This window comes from Mixophyes fleayi, chromosome 3, assembly GCF_038048845.1.
Source record: "Mixophyes fleayi isolate aMixFle1 chromosome 3, aMixFle1.hap1, whole genome shotgun sequence".
Taxonomy (NCBI): domain Eukaryota; kingdom Metazoa; phylum Chordata; class Amphibia; order Anura; family Limnodynastidae; genus Mixophyes; species Mixophyes fleayi.
This window is the reverse complement of record NC_134404.1, coordinates 192,229,551-192,252,742: the sequence shown is the minus strand read 5'-3', so window position 1 is coordinate 192,252,742 and position 23,192 is coordinate 192,229,551. Positions and strand designations below refer to the sequence as shown.

Sequence of the window (23,192 nt, the reverse complement as noted above, 5' to 3'; positions counted from 1 at the left end):
GACAGAATGAACTGTCACTATTACATTAAAGAACCTTAATGAGTCAGTAATGTTGTTATAATTGCCACATTGCGGTGGCTGTTAAAGTAACTGTAATTGCTGCACCGTGGTTTGAAAAAAAGCATGTCTCATCACAACATAGGAAGGAAATCATTCACTATATGTGCCCTACATCTCCATTCCACAAAATAAATATATTTTCAATACTTATCTGAATTGGCTGCATCTTTTTATTAGAAATATGTGGGTATATTTTGGGTATACATTATAATTCTACAGTCAGGTAAAAAGTAGAATACAATGGGCCTGATTCATTAAGGAAAGTAGGGCAAAAAATTGAGTAAGTTTTCTCCTGGATAAAACCATGTTACAATGCAAGGGGTGCAAATTAGTTTATTATTTTGCACATAAGTTAAATACTGGCTGTTTTTTCTTGTCGCACACAAACACTTGATAGCTTTATTTTTACACTTAAATTTAAAGTTGATCTAGGACATGCATTCCCCAACTATAAATATGTCCCCACATTATAAATTTAGCTCTCCCTCCAAAGCAACATGGTTTTGCCAAGGTGCAAAGTTACTAATTTGTTTGCTCTACTTTCCTTTATGAATCCAATAAGTTTTTTTTTTAAAATTGTATCAAAATCAGACATATTACCAGAAAAGTGAGACATGTATTATATAAGGCAAAAAGATACAAAAATGTCACAAATGTGTCGCACTACATTTCTAGATATGTAGCATAAATGTGGCAACTATGTTCCAGCAATACAAATGTAGCTGGACCATTAACATATATTGTAAAATATGGTGAAAAAAAGATAATTGAACACCATTTTCTTTCATTAATAAAGATGATCAACATTCATATTCTACGATAAATTAAAACTTATATGAAATAAGGCAATTGCAGGAAAGTTTGGCAGTTCACCATGTTTATGAATAGGGATAAGGAAACCATATGCTCGTATTACAAAAATCAACTATAAAAATAATAGTATAAATAATGCTCAGTAATGTCATAATTACATTATACATTAGGAGAACCTTGAAGCCCTGTACTGAGCCTTATTTTGCATGTGTTTGCTATAGAAGAATATCCGCCCAGCGACATTCTTCAACTCCATACTGAAACATTTGCTTTGCTATAAACACAAACGAGGACCTGCACAAAAGGTGCATTTTGTAAATCATTCATAGCGACTTTTACTATTCCTATAGAGTAGGGAGTACATTTACTCATGAATGGAAAGCTTATTATTATATTCCTCTACACTTATAAAACAAAGGTGTTTTAGTTGCCCTTATTAAACACATATATGCCAACTGTCTCTGTTGCCACTAAACACATTTCATTGCCTTCACCCATCTAACCCCACTTCAGTCCATCTTATATGCCGGAACAAAACTGATCTAATTCTCTTGCCACTCCATATTGTGGTACCACTTGGTAAATCCCTAAACTACACTTTATACATATCAAATCTCATCTCAAAACGCTCTCCTTCCCACCCTCCGAAATTGACCTCTGACCTATGCCTCTCCTTACCTATAATTACATCATTCCTGCCTAGAAGATTTCTCCCACGCTACCCACTTACAATATTCTCTACTACACTCCTTAAATTCTTTAAACTCTCTCTGAAAAACTTTCACCTTGTATCTTCCTGTTTTCTGAACTGTTCGGAGCTAAAGAGTAATATGGTGCCTTACAAATCAATGGTAAAAGTAATAATAATAATAATAATAATAATAATAATAATAATAAGATGAAGAAGAAGAAAATAATAATAATATGCCTCCATCGCTAAATGAGCCCAATGTGTTGATTGTCTAATTTTCCCATAACTTTATACATTAAAGTTTAAAAAATTAACTTGTTGGGCCTGAGTCATTAAGGAGAGTAAGGCAAAAAAAGGAGTAAATTTGATCCTGGACAAAACCATGTTACAGTGCAAGGGGTGCAGATTAGTTTATTAGTTTGACCTTTTTTACATGTAGCACACCAATACTTGATAACTTTATTTTTACACTGAAATTTAAAGTTGACCTAGGACATTCCCTACACCAACTATAAATTTGTCTCCACATTTTACATGTACCTCCCCCTCCAATGCAACATGGTTTTGCCGGGGTGCAAAGTTACTCCTTTTTTTTGCTTTGCTCTCCTTAATGACTCAGGCCCGTCATGTTTAAACATAACAGTTAGAATTGTCACATTTGTTACAATATACCTTACTTGTGAACGACAAGTATATGTGCTTGTTTGGAGAATTATATTTGTAATAAAGCTGCTACAAGTCTCTAAGGGTTAGTTGAATTAGAGTGTCTTAATTTCATTAATTTACCATTAAAATGCATTATACCATTGTATTAGCAAACTGTCAAAAAATATAATATCTTGAGGCATTTTCTCACACTGCAATGTGTTGCACCATTTGTCTCAAATAAATGTACCCGACCTGTACCTTATCCTATTACTTAAGCTGGTTTTTCATTCTGTATCCCATTATAATAAACATCTTGAAAATAATCCCAGCTCACAGAGTACACTTTTCTTTCAGTGAACATCAAACCCATAGTTATATTTAAAAAAGAGTAGAATTATGTTATTACTAAATTAAAGCGTCAAAAACTATATTTTAAGACTATAAAATTAATAGTACTTTAAAACATCTACCACTCTTACACAGTTTAATTATGCTTATTTGCTGATAACTGTCCACACAATATTCATTAAGGAAAGTAAGTCCATTTATGTGGTATATTTTGCGTTTTCTCACTCTGTGCATGTGCAAAACAGAAGCATATGCCAAAGAAATTCATGTTCACATGTAAACGACACTACCAACTGCCTATGATCTGAAGAGCGGAGCGGGAGGGGAAGGGGCGTATGCACGTGGCAAGGTTGAGCGCATGCAGCAGCATCCGATTTAAGCTTTGGGCATGTCTAAGGTATGTCTTTTCAGTCATATCATTTGCACCAGCTACAGGACTGAGTGATAGTGATGACGATCGCGTACACATGCTAGAACATGTGTTTGCAATCAAGAGCAACTGTGAAAATACACTTTATATACAGTGACATGAATAACATTATAATAAAAAAAAATTAAAACTTATTTTTTTTTCATTATGAGTATATTTTTATTAGGTAACAATAATTGAATACATTTTTTCTGTGTATTCTGCCAGGACTTTATATTGTACATGTGTATTCTATGTATCCTGCAGTGTGTTTCACTACGGAAAGTACCCTATGTGCAGAGCGTATAGTATTCAACAAGAAATATTTCTTCAGATCCGCTTGTAGCTTAATACGGACGTGCATATGCCTGAATTATGTGCATTTAAAAAAACTGCGCAATAAGTTTTGCATGTCTTAATGAATCAGACCAAGTATTTATTGTATGTTTCCCAAATCTTCAGGAAAATTACAAGTAATGCATAAAAAGAGAAAAAGCTGTACATTACCCTGGTTACCTTTTACATAGTATTACTTTGCTTTTATAAGGTATATTATTTTATGTACTATACTTTAGTTTTATAAGCTATATTATTTTATGTGCTTTTACTTTAATGTAATGAGATATATATTTTTTCATACTATTACATTACTTTTATAGGGTATACAGTAAAACATTGTTGCTATATACTGTTTAGTTTGATGCCTCTATGGACAATATATTACTTTACTTTGTAGAAGAAAATAGTATTTGGAAGCGGCTATCCGTTTGACATTAACAGAATATTGTAACCACCTCACTTTGGCTGAATTAGCTTTCTAACATTTCATGTCTCCATAGTGTCATTGAGTTGAATCCCCCTCATGAGTTCCCATTTCCTAAAAGCAAATTTACCTAAATATGCATTCCTGTAGAATTCAATGAATTGGGACTGTGGGATTCATTGTGCCATTAATGTTCCTAATAGAGGGTTCAGCTTCACAAGTTCATGCCAATTAAAAAGTGTGTACTGGTACATTTAACATCTCTTGTGTACGTGGGCTTTTTATGGAATAATTTGTGTCTCTTCCTCATTTATTTAGAGACACAATATAACATAAAATTAAAACAAATATCCACTATGTCTTAATTAACTGTGGTAATGTTTTTGACACATTCCATCAATATTGTTTATTTCCCAGGGGGTTCTTCATATAACAGTAGTATAACAGAAGTAGTAGTAGTAGTAGGGGCAGTAGTAGACTATTTTAGCAAAATTAAGGTTTTGTCCTAATAAAGAACACAAATAGTTTATATTCCCCACATAGGAAAGAAACTGAAAGATAATTACATATATATACAAGATATATCAAAATTAGGTTTAACAAACATTTAATTCTTTAAATATAATATTTATGTCAATCTCACCAAAAAGTAGTAGTAGTAGGCTTTTTTATTTTTATATAGAAAGAGTTTGTTTTGTTTGCTTTTATATAATAGCTAAAGCATATTTTGATTCTGAACTGTAGTGTGAGATTGTAATTTTCATTAGGAGCACCACTTAGTACGCTGCTATAGTTGAAAGACTGCTCTAGTGACTGCTATACAATACAAAGGGCAATCTAATAACTGCTATGCAATACAGAAAGCATTCTAGTGGCCACAACATAATACAGAGTGCAGTGCCATAGCTAGGGCTGTGAAATAGGGGGCAACCGCCCAAGGCGCAACGCTGAAGGGGGGTGCAGTTTATGAATCTTTTAGGTTAGGGGAATGGCATTTTCTTTCTTACCACAGACGCTAAACTGTTAAGTTACAGCTCTGAGAGAGTGTTTTCAAATAACCAATATGCAATAGAGAAAACATTCTATAAGTCACTATACAATACAGAGAGCATTCTAACAACCTCTATTCAATCCAGAAAAACATTCTAATGACCAATTTACAATAAAGAGAGAATTTTAGATATTTCTATAGAATACAGAGAGCATCTTATTGATTGATATACAATTCAGAGAACATTCCAGAGACCTCTATACAAATGAGAGAGTATCTTAAGGACCAAAACACAATGCAGAGAGCCTTCTAGTGACCAATATACAATATAGAGAGCATTCTAGTGAATGATATACCATACAGAGAGCATCGTAATGAGCATGCCATGACCCTCATTTTCCCCATGACTCTCCCTTTGTTGCAGCAATGTGCCTCCAATGCTTCTCTTGTCATAATTTGTGCCCCTTGCCAACTCTAAACTCTCCACTAATCCCACATAATCTCTCCTCCCCATTTATTCCTTTGTCACACATTTTAATACCCCACAATAATTGGCCTTGCCTTTGTATCCAGTGGAGGAGGAGGTCAGGGGCTTACTGTCACCCACTATTCAGCTCCAATCATATGGAGGGATGTAGACTGTGGCCAGCCAGTGACTCCATCTATTGATGTCACAAGCACTCTATACAGCCTCATCCACCAACATGCAGCAGTGTGAGAGGCCAACAGACACCAAAACTAGTTAATGGGCAGTGGAGGAGGGCACAGATAATCAGTTCCAATCTGGGCAGGTTTAATATTGGACCTGATGTAGGGGACATATGAATCCCTGTCCCCTAGCCAAACTATCACTGATCACTGAGCCACAGCCTCATCAACACTATCTTGGATTTCTTTTATCTAGTATATTCTGAAAAATGATATTTAGAATCTGACTGGTTGCTATGAGCAACACCTCCAATTTTCTTTGTTAAATGTTTCCGTAAAACATCTCCCTGGAGTCTGTATTGTGGTAGTCACAATAGATCTGGGGCGTATAATGTTGTAGTCACCAGGGATTTAGAGTAAATATTGTATATGGGTACATGGGTCACCCGAATGCTCACTGTATTGTATATTGGTCACCAGAATAAACTCTATATTGTATATTGGTCATTAGAATTATGTATATTGCATAGAGGTTACTAGAACACTCTTTGCATTGCATACCTGTCACTAAGATAGTCTCTTGTATATCGGTCAAATAGGGCTGTGCTTTGTCTGATTTATAGCTCTATGAAATAACAATGTATAATGCATTTTAGTGGCTGGGCAAATCCCTACATAATTCTGAATATAACAGGGATGTCATAGGTCACTGCCAATAACATTTAATGTCCATATTAATTATAATGCATGATGTATCACTTTTTTTTTTCTTTCACTGTGCATCTCATAGGCAGTGAAGTAATGGAGAGGTCATGTCCCCTATGAGGAGGGCCTTTTTAATAGCTTGGTAAAATGGGCATTTATTTAGTTCCCAACAGGAAAGTGATCTCAATGTTAAACCCACCAACATCCAAATAAGCCACGTCATTATTTGCACAAACCACACCCACACTTGAAGAAATGCCAACGGCATTAAAGGTATTTCACATATAACTCATGAAAATTGTTCTTTTTATCTTAACATGTTTCAGTCCCTAAATGCAGAAACATTACAGTAACAATTGCAACTTATAACCTCCCCTTTCTAAAAACTATTCTTTACATCACGAGGCGGGTTTTTATTTAGCTACATTGGCGACAATCAATGTAATCATAGCCAACTGAGAGAGCTGGCATGGGATGTATCAAGATGTGCTAGACAAAATTACCTCTCTACTGTTCCGGGTCACTCCTCCTTTGAATTAAAGTTAAGATGACAAATAAGTGCCACTGAATGGTGTTAAGTGAGCTGCTAGAAAGCTCTGCAGGTTTTCAATCTTGCAAGCTTTTGAGTGACCTACAGTAAGAAGTGAAAATGAACCAATTCGGCACTATGTCACTGCACGCAGTAAGTTATTTGTCCCCTGTGAGTCACCTTAAAAAACACTTTTCTCTCCTAACAGTTGAGCACATGAGATTGTAACATATATTATGTTTGTGATTGACTGTTTATACATTGCAACAGACTATAGTTTATCCCTTTGATCTTACAGTAAGGTGTATATAATGGCAATAACATAAATAAAGTCTGGAAAGCCTGATTGGACTGCCCAGTCATCTCCTTGTAGCTTGTATTATTTAGATTCTTTACATTCAAAACCTACTTCTGCTGCCCTGGACGAAGCATCTGAACAGCAATTTGTACTTTAGATATACATTAGACACATTTATGCCTCATTTATCATTTCATCTGCCCTGTTGTCATAGGCATGAAAAACATAAATGTCTTTTCAAAAGGACTATAAGATACTGTACAAATAGTGACATGTAGAAGGTCACTCAAGGATGGTTATTTGCTGTTTTTACGTTAATGAGCTCTACAGTATTAGAAATGCTTTGGATTTTAAATACAGTGACACTAAAAACAAACTATTTATGGAGTGCTAACACTGTTAACATTAACACAAATGCAGTCATCTTGTTGGCCATAAAACTTGCAATGCTAAAATCTTGTGTGCCGTTTGTTACTTTCAGTAATTAAGATCAAAGAGTATATAAGAGAGGAACGATTGTGTAAAATAAAATAACCTAGAATATATGTTACATTTAAAGACCAGGAAAAAACCTAGAATTAAGGAAAACGAGCTTTTAATATTTAAATTACTATTTTTGAACAAAGCAACTTGATGGTATAGTTTGGAACACTTATTAAAAGTAGTGTAAACAAAAAAGTTACAGTTGCCCATAGCAACCAATCAGAGTCTACCTGTTTGAAATGAAAGCAAGTATCACATGGGCAACACTACCTTTTCCCTTTGCACAAGTATTCAGAAATGTCCCAAAGTACTTTTTTTTTTTTTTTTTTAACAATTTCTGTTTATTCATAGTAAAATTGCATTTGTATTTTATCTATAAAATTGTTTGGAACAACCATTAACAAAGTTAAAAGAGTTTAGGCTGGTACTGGTATGTACTGGTCAGTGTAACTTGAAAATTATTGCAGTTAAATGGATTTTCAGAAATGTTTACTAGGTCATTGGGGCACATCCTATCAACATTCCTAAAAAGTGTGTGGTTTTTAACATGTGGTAAAGCGTAATCATATTTATTGCTTCTGTTCCTGTCAACAGTAAAAATACCTTTAGCAATATTTTTTGATTTTAGGTTCTGTGTTCATCCCATGCAAGTCCTGTCCGCTATGGTCCTGTGCTGTACACTGCTATAATGTGCAGTCCCAATGCTGCTGCTTACTGCTGGGTGAGAGTATGATTTCATATATTTGGTTTATTTTATTTTTAATATGGAGGCGGTAGAGGATTTGCAAAGATATAAGTACTATGTAGTTGGTGCTGAGACTCTACTCCTATAGCATCATTTTGTGCACTTGACAAACGTTAGACTCTTTGATGGAAATGACCTAGTTAGTTTTGTAAGCAGCTCAGAATAAAAACGTGCTTATCCTAATAAAGTAATTATTCTAGAAAAGAATTTAGAATGATACTACTGCAGCATAAGCAAAGGCACCAAACTACTGAAATGCACCATTTAGGACTGTAAGCTCTTGAGTGCTGTATCTATAATGGAAAGGACACAAAGATATCCTTTCAACAAAAGCGCATTCTAGACTCCATCACTGAGTAGTCTTCTAAATATACTGTAACATGGCAAAACAATGACCTAACATTTAACTGCAGCTCCCAGTAAAGTGGATTGAATTGGAAAAGAGTTCAGTAAGAAGATTAAAGGGGATGCTGAAAATCCACATTCACTTTAATCTAGAAAATAGATTGTGTTTGACAGACACACAAACAATTCAAATTGTGCTGTATCTGTATGTCTTGTCCTCATATACCTTGCATACAACCAATAGACAAATAAAATACAAAATCACACACACTTTGTATTACGGTTACAAAGTTAAATTAATCCTAATCAAGGATTTTATAGTTCAGAAAGAAATTGTTTGTTTTAGCTCGGTTGTGATTTTTTTTTTTATTGAAACCTTATTCTTCTAACACTGTGAGTATATATTTGAATATTAATGTAATTATGTAGATTACAGCTTTCAGATCTGCTGTAAAAGCAGTTTCTTGGGAGCTCTTAAGAATCAATTTTCACCTTGGGGTCAATGACCAATCAAATGACTACTCTGAATTAGAGAGATACTCGGCTTTCAATTTCTTTTGTTATTATCATTTGTTTGCCGTACAGCATAATTTACTCCATTTAATTGTTTTTCCCTTTTGCATTTTTGTTAAAGTTTGGTCTTATTGTTTTGCCTAATTTTTTTATATAACAACAAATTTATATGGGAATTATTTATTCTGAATTAAACATTCTGTTGTATATTCCAAAGATGTAAAAATATAGTAACTATTCAATTAACAATAACTTGAGAGTCATCTTGATTGAAGCAATTAACCTTTTGCCTTTGATGGACTTAGTTTACGTAACTAAAATTTCATTCACAATGCACATAGCCCACTCAATTGGTACAGTGTATAATAACATTTCAAATGATGCTCTCACTCTAAAATAAGCAATTATTTAACAATAAAACACCAAATGATATAACACAGTTCATTAATTAAGATGGAAGCGATTGTAAAAGTTAACCTGTAAACCTCTTATATTAAAATCTTTAAATGCCAACATAAATTTAGTCAAGATGATTGTGTGCTAAAATAGAAATTAGTTGATGTACAGATAGTGAATTATGTATTGTATCATTCAGTTCACCTGGCTCACTGTCTCGCACTAGTTACAGGTATTGTTATCCCACATCTTACATTTACCTGAAGTGATTGAAGCTGTGCTCACTGTGGATCACAAGAGAGTGCTCATTACAGTATCCTCCATCTGTAATTACCTATTCTAGCTTCTACATAAACCCCAGTGACACAGGCCACCTTTATTTCCAGACTAATACAATTCAGCTAAATAAGTTTGATGGACTAAAAAAAAAGTTATATAGAAACTAAAAAAATAAGCATTTATGGAACAAGTAGCTAGCATGGCATATGGTTTGCTGTGTATATATTATTGAAGCAGAAAGCACTGGTGATGACAGGTGCAAGTTAATCAGGCAATAAGAAGCCAATTGTTCAATGTTGCATGATATTTTTCACAAAGCATTTAATTAATATTGCAATGTGGTAAATGCATTTGTGTGGTCAACTGCACCTCTTTGGTCTTTATAATGCATCTGGATCAAACACAGCACATCAAACTAAGTAGCATAATGAGCACATGGCTTTGGGAAGCCTGTCAAACTGACCAGTTTGCAAATATGTTACTTCATTTTACTAAAAATATAATATTATAAATTTGAATAGGACCGTAACCAAAAAGCCATAACTCTGGAAGTAGGTAACAAGAGGAAAATGAATGTTCTTTGCTCCTCGCTTAAGCCCAACAGCTAGTCTGTGAGAAGACTTGACAATTACAGTATTCTCAAACAAATTCAGAGACTACATCAATTTTTTAGATTGGATCGGTTGGCACAGCATCATCATCATCATCATCATCAGCTATTTATATAGTACCACTAGTTCTGTAGCACTGTACAGAGAACACACATCAGTGCCTGCCCATTGGAGCTTACAGTCTAAATTCACTAACATACACAAATAGAGAGACTAAGGCCAATTTAATAGCAGCCAATTACCTACTAGTATGTTTTGGGAGTGTGGGTGGAAACTGGAAAACCCAGAGAAAACATACGCAAACACGGGGAGAACATACAAACTCCACAGAAATAAGGCCATGATCAGGGATCGAACTCATGACTCCAGTGCTGTAAGGTAGAAGTGCTAACCACTAAGCCACCGTGCTGCCCACAGAAGGTTTATTGTAATTTGAGAGAAGCATACACTCAAAAGACTCACAGCGAAAAAAAATTGTCAAAGGTGCTTCCATTGTGACAATTTTTGGAAATGTTATTTATGTTGCCAATGTTACTATTAAAACATTTATAAAATTGTGTAGTTTAAGCATCCACTAATACAATAACTAATTTACATAATCCTCTGGACAGTGGACATTCTAACCTTGCTGATAATGTGCTGCTGTCAATTATTCTAGACTTGGAAGGGGAAGCAAGATGGATCTACACATACACGTATAAATGATTCATATATATATATATATATATATATATATATATATATATATATATATATATATATATTATTCTTAACTCACAGCCTTGGGCTAGTGTTATGCTATTCACTACTCTTTGCTCTTTAATCATATGTAGTAGTCAAGACCAGGTTTCCAATTGGCTGCCTATATGCAATAACATTCATATCCATGCAGAATCAATGGGACATATCTCAATATGAGGTTTCAAAGAATGGTGCTTAAAAGTAAATTGCTTGGTTAGTGTAATATTTCATCAACACACTTTGATGACATTTTGGCGAATATAATATACTAATACTCATTTATCATCATCATATTGTTATGTTTGTAATCAAGAGTGCTTTTTGATTCTATAATGGGGATTTTAAACATTGCTGGTGGACATGTAGGAGAGTGTGCTATCAAACAAATAATTACAGGAGCTACTTCTGGGAAATGCTATTTATATTACAGCCCTTTGAGTCAATCATTTCCTTAATGGGTATCCAGAGGATGACAAGAGTAAGTGGTGAGACAGATTCACACCAACAGTGTGTTTTTGCCCTATTTATGGCTCATTGAGTTCTTTATTTGTCAGCAAACAGTAGCTCAAATGTTTTCTTAGCTTTTATTACATTGTTATATTTCAGCAGTTTCTGTTGTGTTCCACATGCTGAACAGATAACCCTTACCAAACTTGATTAATTATAATCAGGGTGTGAAACTCTGTCCTAGTTCTTCCTTAGTACTTGTCACAGCTGTCATGCTCTGAAAACCCAAGGCAAAATATTGACTCAAGGGTCTGCCATTTAAACAACATTTCCAGAAGCAACTGTTCTTGCGATTGAGGTTTTCACTCATAATTCCCACTGAAAGACTTGCGTTTGCTATACCTGAAACACCACCTCAACCCATTCCTGAGAGCGGTGTTGCAGATATGCTGTGTACATTACTCACTACTGCTCTCAATGGCACAGTGCCTCCACACCCAAGTCTTCTCTGCTGCACTCTGAGGGGATGTGGGTACCAAGGTAAGACTTTGGAGAGCCCCTTGAATCCAAATAGACCATTCAGGAATAACATAACGCAGCATGTAAATATGAACCACTGTTGTGCATTTATTAAAGGGTAAAGGTAATGGGAAAATATACTTTAAATTTAACCAACACATCTCTCAATCATGATAACAATGCAACTTATCAATCACCTCAGTAACTATGAGACACCTCCCACTATTCAGATTACATGTTTCTGCAGACCTACCACTCTGACAATCAAGATCTACCACCTAAACTAAACCTGGTTGCCTGTCAATAATAACAGTGCACTGTGGTAGATAAAAAAATAGGGTTAGATAAAAAATCAATTAGCAAATAAGGTAGAATATAACTTGGCTGTAATAGAGTTGAATGAGACTGAAATAGACTGAAGAGTTGGGTCAGTGCACTCAATAAAGATAACTATGACATATCACATGACGTGGGGCTGAAGGTCATCACAGCTCAGTTACTAAATGCTGGGGCATACAGCTCTATACATGCAATTAAGTTACAATAAAATTTTACAGTTTGTGCTCTGCTTACAGTCACACCAGAACCCTTTCACCCTGGCTAGCTAATGTAAACAATATAATCACAAGAATGTTGGGTACGGTTGGCGTACTTTGACAATGACATGAACATACCAGCAACATATATCTAGTGGATATTTTTAACAGTCCTCCAGAATGAAATACTAACAGGCTGGAGTTAACCGTGTCCTTGTACAATGAAAGAATACAATACAGCAGTGGTTCCCAAACTTTATCAGTTCAAGGCACCATTAGGGTCTCCATAATTTTCCAAGGTACCCCTAAGCCAAAATAATTACCAGGTAGTCCAGATTTTTAAGTAGTTGGGTTTAAATAATGTAAAAAGCATTTAGGCCCCTTCACCAGATCACACTGTGCCCCTATCACCATATCACACTGCGCCCCTTCACCATGTCACACTCTGTGTCTCCCCTTCACCAGCTCTCACACTCTTTGACCCCCATTTTACAAGCTCCCACATGCTTTGTCCCCTGTTCCTTTACTTACCTTCTTTCCTCTTTTTCTTCTGTCTTCTTTCTTGTTCTTCCACTCTACTGCTGCTCCTCCCTGACACTGTCGGAATTGGTGATATCACGCCCGACAGTCGGTGAGGAGACAACAGTGAGGAGGGAGAAAGATGATCCAGCGGCGCTGGAGTGGTAAGTTCTTTTTTTTTTTCTTCTTCTGGACAAACTGCCCTGGCCACGTCACCCCTGTGACTGCTCCGCGGCACCCCAGGGAGCTGCGGCGCACACTTTGGGAACCGCTGCAATACAGTAATCACACAACAGAATGACTTTGCACTTATGTCTCTGCTTGATATAGATGTATAAGTGTATCAACTGTGAACACACTTATCTGTCACCATTGAGGCAGGATACTGGGCAGGATTCAGTAGTATTCAGTAAAGCCCACACCTCCTCTTCATTGCTATGCTCTCTGCTCACCTGTAATTTACCCAGGTTAAGAGATACCCTCTTTGTCCAGGGGCTGGCTTTGAATGCCCATAACAGTAGGTCTTCACTGGGCTCATCTGGAGGTTCACAGGTTCCCTGTAAAACGTGTCCTTCACTCAGGACACTCTCAGTATATCTTTGTAAGCTATGTCTCTCTGTCTCCCTCCAGCCCTCCTGTCTGTCTGGACTCAGGGCAAATTGTGTTTCCTGGGATTGCTCCCCTCTCTCTATGTATGTCTCTCTCTCCAGGGTCACTCTCTACTAATGTAGCTCCTTTACCTAGATGCCCTGTCCTTTAGTTATACCTAACTCTTCCCTAATTTGTGCTGGTGGGATCTCCTGCTCAGCTCCTCTTCTCCTCCAAGCAGTATAGGCTGCCGGGAGATTAAGGCACTAATGCTTCTTTAGCCACGCCATTTTGCTGCAGTTTTGTGGTAGCACCAATTTATTGTGCAGTGGGGGTTACGTACCAATTGAAAAGACTATGCAAACAAATTTAGATTTGTTTCACCCCTCCTATATGCATATTCGAATTGGAGAGGGCTGGTACTACATCAGTCTGTGTCACACATTCACATAGCCAAGACAGCTTTGATTTTTTTCTATGTCACTACCCTCTTCTCAGGTCCAATACGTCCCCTTACTACATATAATTTCACTCCATATCATCTGCTATGCATCCTTCCCTCACCTATTTTTTTAAGATTCTATAATAAAAACAGCAGCAAAACCTGTGCGTGAAGTTTTTTGTTTTTATGCAAAAATAAATTTCATATGTTCTGATTATTTTTACTACATCTATATGAATTGGTATGGAATGAACAAGAATAGATTAACAAAATATTTTTTATTAACATTTATTTTTTATAATGCAAAGACATTTATTTTCTTGCAAATAATAGAACAACGCATTCTCATGTCTACCGTATATTATGACATGCTACACACTGATTACACCTTCACAGATGCTCACTATATCCATTTATCACAACAATGATTTCATATTCCATTAAAATTACTCTAACACTCACTCGTAAGCATATCACAAAATGCTTTTTTTACTGGAAACCATATATTTGCAGACTTCAGCCCGGCATCATTTCTGCTCTCAATGAAAGACAGAAATTATATTTGTTCAGTTACTGTATATAGTGGATGGCAGCAACAAGGTTTGATTGTAATTTATTTTGTCAATCTATTAAGTTGATTTTATGAGATCAGTCACAAGCAGTTGCCATTTTTATGAAGCCTACCGCACTACTTAGATTCCAGTGAAGGCCATTTGATACCTGCATACTTTTATTATTGACCTTGGGAGAGGAGTTCAGTTTAGGAATTTATGGCAAAGCCTGTCATCAAGGACCTATTTACAAGATTCACTGTCATTTAGTGGTAAGCTATTGTTCCCGAATCCAAAGACAATTTCAGCTGCTGACAGGGCAATCCCATAAAAATATTGCCTGTCCACCTAGGTGTCCTACCCAATTATCTGAAGTAGAAATTAATACTTTTAAAAGCTGCCTGTTTTGAAAGATTATTGCAAATTATTCAATTGGTTGTCTCTTATGCATTATGATGAATCCAATTTCCGCCTGTTTTTTTCCATGTTAGCATATCAGGAATGCAGAACATAATGTTGAAGCACTAAGGAGAATAGAAAATAGATTATTTTACAATGAAGTGGCTCTACTGCGTCCAAAATGAGATATCCTATTTTTACTAACTGGCAATTGGAGCTTTGTCTTTACTGTGTCAGTGTAACGCCTCTGTCAGTGGTTTTTGCAGGATACTTTTTACTTAAGTCACAATACTAGGCAGACATTTTTTGTCTTTGTGTGATTACAGATGGTATTATGAACTTGCATATATTGCAAAATAATTTATTTTCCCATTATGCCAAATGACATGCCAGGACAAAATATAGTTTTTATAGTTTTAGAAATGTCATCAATTATTGTGATGATATAAATATACATGGAACTTATCAGAATCTGCTTAGTTTGTGTACTAATTCTGCTAATGAAGCATGTAATGAAATTATACTGCCTGAACAACTGATAAAATATTACAACATAGTAAACACACACTTTCAGTTCTAAACACCTAACACTGTTGTGGCCAAGGTTATAAGACAACCTCAACCTCAGGTGCAGGTATATTAGTGCACAGTACCAATACGTATTAAAAGAGTGTACAGACAGACTACAGAAGTGGAGATTGTTTTGTGGGTTTTGTCTAATAACTGGTAAATATATTTTTACTGCTTTCAGCCCAACCCCAAAGAGATTATAACTCAGTTTGAGCCACTGAGTTTGATTTGCTACATCCTTGCGAGTCCCACCTTGGGCAACAATACAGTAGTTCCATTAAGTGATTATACACTTGTGCAATAAAGCCTTATAGAAAATCACATTTCAGTACCCTTTAACAGGAAAAATGTTTGATTCTGTATGAAGGTGACATAAGTCACAACCTTTCTATGTTCTGTCTCTTTTTAAACAACTATAAATAATTATATTTTCTTTCAAATATTGTGTATCAGAAATTAATGTCGCTCAGTTGTATTACTGTACTTGAGAAAACAAGCAGTGCATAGAAAACAGATTTCTGCTTTTGTTTGACAGATTTCCTTGGTACCGTGTTTGATGCATCTGATGATAGATACATATCATACACTGTAGAGTGATGTGCTGCTTCTCTGCTAACAGCTAATACAGCTCATTGAGCTGTGATAGTCGGAATATGATCTCTAGTGAAATGTGACAACAAAGGGTCTGTAGGATCAGGTTGCTTTAAAGGTGACAGTCAGGTGTGATACATCTGACACCTTCATCAGTATGAAGGATAGTGGGAGTAGGGATATATACTGATTTTTTTTTGCACATGCAGTTGTGTGCTGAGGAAACGAAATATGTGCCACTGAAATTTCTCACACAGGAGACTCGACCAGCTCAGAGTACCTATGGCCTTGTATGTGACATTGGAGACTGAGGTTGCACAAACAAGGATTTATAAATGTTAATTTAGTATTTGCCTGCTGTCTGTGCTCATCTTTTAAACAGTAAGTTACATTTGGTTGAAATTGAGAGATGATGACAAGATTTGAAAGAGTTGAGCATTATCTCCATGACAATGTATTTGAATCTAAATGGACTAATAAAATCACCAGTTAATTGAGCACATGAAAAGAAAGCAGCCAATAAGAATCAGCCAACAAGTCATTTCACAGGTCCCCTTTGCCACTCTTCAGGCAGGGAAGAGCTTGCTGAATTGGGATAATAATGAGACTTACCCTGTAGGGGGAGCAAGTGTTGGCTGGACTTTAAAAATCCAGGGTTAAGAAACGACGGGGAAGAGAGGGATGTGAGCAGTGTCACACCCAGGGTCATAGGCGTATATAAAGTTTGAAAGCGCCCTCACTTCCCCCTCTTTCCTGTAGTAAAGACAAAGGTAACATATGCAGTATAAACAGGTTGGAAAGATATTGGAGATAAGTTTTGAAGCTGGCAGCGAGGTGGTTTGGAGGATGTAAGAGCCGAGACCTAGGAGAAGGAGCCGGAGTGGTTACTATTATTCATGGGAGGTGGGGAATCCAGGTCACAATCTAGGCTGAGGACTGCTGTTAGTCGGCACTTTATATTTGTACAGATATGTTAACAATTAGCAAGATGTGAGATGGGTACATGGTTGAGTGGTCCAAAATGATCACATGGCTAGACAGGAGGCAATCCACATGCAGTAAGGTGGCCTTAAATAGGTGTTTTTGTATGATGGCCTAGTTTTCAAACATGAACTGGGCATGAGAGGACCTATAGAGGCTCTATAGGATCTCTCAGATATGTACATTGATATTTTTAACATGTATTTATGGAAAATAGTGCACATGGTCACTGTTATGGTTTGGAAAAAAGGACAATTCATAGTTTAAATGTCCCATTTTTTGGCATTTAAGCGGTGTGGGCTTTTTGGTTGTCCCTTGGAAAGCTGGGTCTGTACAGTTATAGCTTGGGTGGGGCAGACCCAGGACCTCAGAGGGTGACCCTAAAGCTGGTTCCTGGAATGGGTTACTAAGCCCAAGTTTGTCCAGTTTAGCTGGGCATGGCATAAGTGACTCTTGGTATTGGTTAGAGGCACTGTTTTGTAGGCTTTGGTGGGCACTTGGTTGCCTTGTGCCCCCCCTTCAAATTATGAAAGAAGTATATAAAAGGCTGTGGCCATATTCTCTCCACTGTTTGGTGTGGTGCCAGTTATTAAGAGTGACATTTAATAACACTTGGGGACAGAGTGACAAATACTGTAGCTTCTCTGTCTAAGGTCAGAGATTTAAGAACAGAATATCATATGCTTACAAATGATGAAGTGCATTTAGAAACAGAGCCATTAGGATGAATGCTGTCTTGAATCATAATTACATGAAGTGATAAAACAAGAAGGGAATGGTATAATTCAAATTTACACATATCTCCTTAACCATTAATGATGTATAATATGAAAGAAATATAGATATATGTGACTTTGATCCCTTTCCATGTGAATAGACAGTACCAACTGCAGACATTGCATAAATATCAATGATCATATTTTCATTAAAATACAGGAATTTTTACCACATAACAAATTCAGTTGATTAGAAAGCTTAGGTTATTTTCAAAGTCAAATTTTCAAAGAGTTTTCTTAAACCTTAACCTGTAATATCGTATTAAAACCAAATTAGAGAAAGTACAAATAAAGTTACTTGAAAGAACAGTGTTTGTTTATTAGTGTATGTGTCTCTTTTGTAGGTTTATGGTGCAACTTTTAATTGCGCAAGGACAGCGAATCATGTACTTTTGGGTCAAAATCATTTCCAATTAAAGAGATATTTAAAAAACACTTTTCAAAGGCCAAAAACATACTCAATTAACATGTAAGAAAACCAATGGAAACGTACTGTTAAGTATCATTCTATGAGAGGAAGGCGCAGAGTAAACTGTTCCTTTGGTTATTCTGTAAATCATAAAGTAAAGAAAAGAAACACGGTAAAATAGCTGATAACTTTTCTTTTATCAGATTATAGCGGATAATAATCTATTCTAGCTTTCCACTTTAAATTAACCTGCCATTAACTAAATAGGGAATATAATGAAGACAATTCTAGAGGGCGACAGTCATGCCATCATTATTTGATAATTTACAGTTATAGCTTTTATTTTAACAATATGTTTATCATCTACATGATTAGATATGCACCTGTTTTCAGGTTCCTTTCTGGAAAAATTGCTAATATGTAGAACATTTAATTGCACCTGGTTTTCCACTGTAATGTACAACCTATCGGTTGTTTGGTATTTCTAAACAAAAAAAGATATAAAGATGCAAATAGCGCCACCAAGTGTCAAATGTATGAAATTAGCTTCAAATATAGTGATGTTTGTCCAGAACGTAAAAATGACTGCGCATATTTCTTTGTGCCACCTCCGTATTTGCTATATAATTTGTAGCTTAAACTGACATTACAGAAAGACTGCCTTGTCTTGCTCAGAGGTGCACGCAGAGGGGGTTTCTAGTTCTCCAGAAACCCCTCCCCTCCGCGAACCAACGGTACTGTACAGCAGCCGTGGCACTGTCAAAGAAGCGTCCGCGGCAGTGCTGTATTGTACTACAATACAGCGCTGCCGCCAGGGGCGGATCAAGGAAATTAGGAAATTATTATACCCCGGGCGATGTAGGGGGGGGCGATTTAGGCCCCGCCCCTTTCCGACTTCTAAGGCTGCCGGCGGCTGCACAGTATGTGCAGGTCCGTTCAGCAATGACAGTGTGCTGTCCCGCTGCTCTGATTGTGTTTAAAACACAATCAGAGCAGCCGGGCAGCACACTGTCACTGCTGAACACTGCACAGTGTGTAGCTGTCGGCAGCAAGCCCCTGCTAGGGGGGACGATCACCCCGATCACCCCCCCCCTGGATCCGCCACTGGCTGCCGCGGATGCTTCTTGACAGCGCCGCGGCTGCTGTACATTTCAGACTCGCCGAAATGGAGCTGCTGCTCTATTTTTTTTTTGGGGGGGGGGACGGAAACCCCCCCTTCTAAATCCTGCGTTCGCCCCTGTTTCTCTAGACTGTTTGTGATTCATCAAACAGATTTTTGCAATACACTCTGCGGTTTGTGGGTAGTATACAGTCAGGGGAGACATTGGCACTGCGGTTGTAAAGAGAACTTTTTACTTAAGTCTTAAGGCAGCAAAAGAATAATAAAGCAATATGAAGGAAATATACAATACTCTACTTAAATATTAACACAGCAATAGAATAAAATAAAGCAACAATATGAAGTCCTGTAGCTTCTGCACTACACATCAAGGGGTATAGTTGCTAAACTGTGGGTTTGAAAAAGTGGAGATGTTGCCTATGGCAACCAATCAGATTCTAGTTTACATTAATTTAGCACATTCTACAAAATGACAGCTAGAATCTGATTGGTTGCTATCGGCAACATCTCCACTTTTTCAAACCCACAGTTTAGTAAATCTAGCCCCAAATGTAACAACTTCACATGCTAAGAACATAAGACTTAATGTTTATGTGAATTGCATAGTGTAGAGCACGTTCTCACCAAGAAGTTAGTCCCCACTGTCCATAATTTGAGTATCAGCTGCTGCGGTGGAAAGTGTGTCTGTAATAGACATCAATTTGCCTTGAATGTATGAAAAGAACAATTCATACTTCTGTAACTGCAGAAACATTCATTGTAGTCTTTCTGATGCCTGACTTATGGGCCTTGATAGAATGACATGCAGAGGTTTATGATCGGACTATATTATTACACTGGCTCCATGATTTATTTATGGAAGTTGCTTATTGCAAACACAATTGCAAGCTACTATTTTTTTAAAACAATGCATAGTTTTTTCTGCATATCACAATGATCTTGACACATAAAAGAATAGTATACCTTCTTATTTAACACATACTCCAAAGTCATCTTTTGATGTATTAGCTTGTATTTCCAGTTGCTTGTATTGGTCACAATAACAGTGAGCTGTTTTTTTTTAGATTAAAGGCTTTGTCGTGCCGTGGTCCCCATTGTCACACTATGAGCCTCATTTACATTTATTTTGTAAAATACAATTAGAAAATGTAATTTTGTGCCTCTGCAAAATCATGTTGCGCCACAAGTGGAGGAGGGCTTTAAAACCTGCAGACAGATTTAAAGTGGTTGGAGCTGCAATATTGCAATGTCACAATTGCTGTAATTTTTCTTGCCTAAGTCTTAAATAGTCCCAAAATGTCATCAAGCACCTGTTTAGTTGAAGCAGCTATTGTCCTATCATCTACCATATTGTGGATGCTTTCATTATCTCCAAATGCTTTAACATTTGTCTGCTCCTTAACAGATTAAATTCCAACAGGCAATCAGTTGATATTTGTACGTTCTTCACACCAGGCATCATGTAGTTACTAATTGTGTTGATTCATTTGTTGTCTGTAAAATGCCAATAAACAGACCCCTCATCTTCTGGCCCCATAGTGACTACACCCCCAAACTGTTCATTGTGGGTGCTTGGAATTTCTGATATCCTATTTTCGGTGCTGCAATCAGAAATTGTGAGGCCCAGTACAAATGAAACAGGCTGGGCCCCCCCATCCCCATCCCCCCCCCCTTCCTCCATCACCGACTGCCCCACAACCCCACCATCTCCCGTCCCTAGTGGTTAGCTTATATTTTTAGAGGCAAGTGTAAAAGTGCCCAAACTCCAGTGTCCCTCATAGGATGAAAGAGAAAAAGGTTTAAAAGTCCTTTACAGATTAGTTGACCATCTTCTCACTTTACTGGATGCAGAATCTTGTATAAGGCTTTTTAAATGATTTTCAGTTTATACCTCTCCCAGTTACAATTTGGGAACCCGCTAAAGCCCAGCGCCCTAGGCTGCAGACTAGTCAGCCAATTGGATAATCAGGCCCTGATTATCTTAGAGCAGTAGCTGCACAGTGACAATATAGAAATGCAGTGAACAGCCAGGAAGTGATTAAATGTCACTATAAATATTGTGAATGGTAATATTAAATGGTAGTATATTGAAAGCATTTTTTTTATTTTATGTTTTTGTTTTCTGTATATACTTGAAACAGGCAAGAATATGTTGCTGAAAACAAGCTTTAGACTAAGGACATTTAAGATGTGAAGACTATGTTAACTAGTTGAGTACCTCAAGAAAATAAAATGCTGCTTGTGATCCACTCCTGTCAGAGTGAGGTAATCACGTCAGGAAGAGAAGTTCAAGAGGAATCTAATTGCAAAAGATCACAATCCCCAACAATACAAGTTCTTTATATAAAAGAGCTACTAATCTATGAGTAAAATGATCATACCTTGACAGAACTTGCAATATTTCACTCTGTATTTACATTTTCTATGCAGGCTATTTTCTATACAAGCTATTGTTTTTTTATTTTTATTGTTTTATTTTTTATTTTTTTTATTTTTATTGTTTTTTTATTGCTATTTATTTTCTATGCAGGCTATTTTCTATACAAGCTATTGTTTTCTGTTATCAGCCATTTCAGAGAAAATGAGGATGACTGCAGAGTTCATCAGTCAGATTATTGACAGGAAATTTGACATGTCTATGAAAAGCATTTTTCCTAATCACAACTATTCCAAATACCTCCTGGTCTGGTACACACCTGACAAACTTCTGCTAATAATATTCATAAATATATATTTATCTAAATAAACTAACTTGTATTGTAGATTAAGTGCCCATATAACAGGTATGTCCATGTTGGTTTGCACTTTAAATAATGTGTAAAATTAGCCCCTGTTGCTATGATGTGCACACACACATGCCCCCTCTGCCCAGCAGCTTTACACATACACATGCCTCCTACCCATCACATTACCTCTTCTTACCTTTTTCTCCCCCAGTGACAGCACAGGAACAGAAAGATTTCCAGCAGCTCCTGCATGATGTACCATGTGACTGCTGCAGCCACATGACCTGTGATGTCACAGGGTGAAGAGGATCTAGCTACTGCCTACAGTGAGTCTATGCAGACAGCCTGTGCGCTGCGTGCACAGGCTGTCACATCGCATACTACTCACTGGAGCTGCACAATCCATTCATAGAATACTGTACTACAAGCTGTAGTCCAGTATTCTATGAATGAATGATGCGGCCACAGTGAGTAGTATGCGAAGTGACAGCCCATGCACAGATCGCACAGGCTGTCTGCACAGCATTCCCACCAGGCATAAAGAAGCAAAAAAAAAAACGGTGGTGTGCAGCGCGGGCCCCCTGGTGAGCTTGGGCCCCATACGCTATTACCTCCCATACCCCCTGATGGCGGTCCTAACTATTTTTATAGTGTTTTATTACTCTACAACTTCTTCACCCACAGACAGCGCTTTTATTTTTTATTTGAATGGACTTTCTACATATAGCGCTTTGAAATAAATGGGAGTGTTCAACAGGAATTGTTGACAGTCACTGCCCAAAGATAAGGAAGATGGGAAGTTGCTATTTTTCAGAAATTGATTTAAAAAAGTAATCCAAAAATGACCTTTTATAGATCCCATCCAAGTCCCCTCACGCAGTTTGTGATTAGTCAGCCAGGAGGATAATAGACCCCGGGACTGCAATTTACTTAAGACTTAATGCAGTAATTAAAACAAAGTGGAGTCTAGTCCTGTTAGCTTTTCCACTACACAGCAAATGT

General features: G+C 36.8%; 1 protein-coding gene across 2 annotated transcripts in view; it reads left to right on the top strand.

Annotated features, from left to right (window-relative positions):
- Positions 1–23,192, top strand: part of HS3ST5 (heparan sulfate-glucosamine 3-sulfotransferase 5) — a 245,783-nt gene that overhangs the window by 133,094 nt on the left and 89,497 nt on the right. Inside the window, exon 3 of one of the 2 annotated variants that reach the window (XM_075202945.1) lies at positions 8,015–8,107. The exons of the other annotated variant lie outside the window; for it this stretch is intronic. The gene's annotated coding sequence lies outside the window, so the exon portion shown is untranslated. The remainder of the gene's footprint in view (positions 1–8,014; positions 8,108–23,192) is intronic. 2 annotated transcript variants of the gene reach the window in all.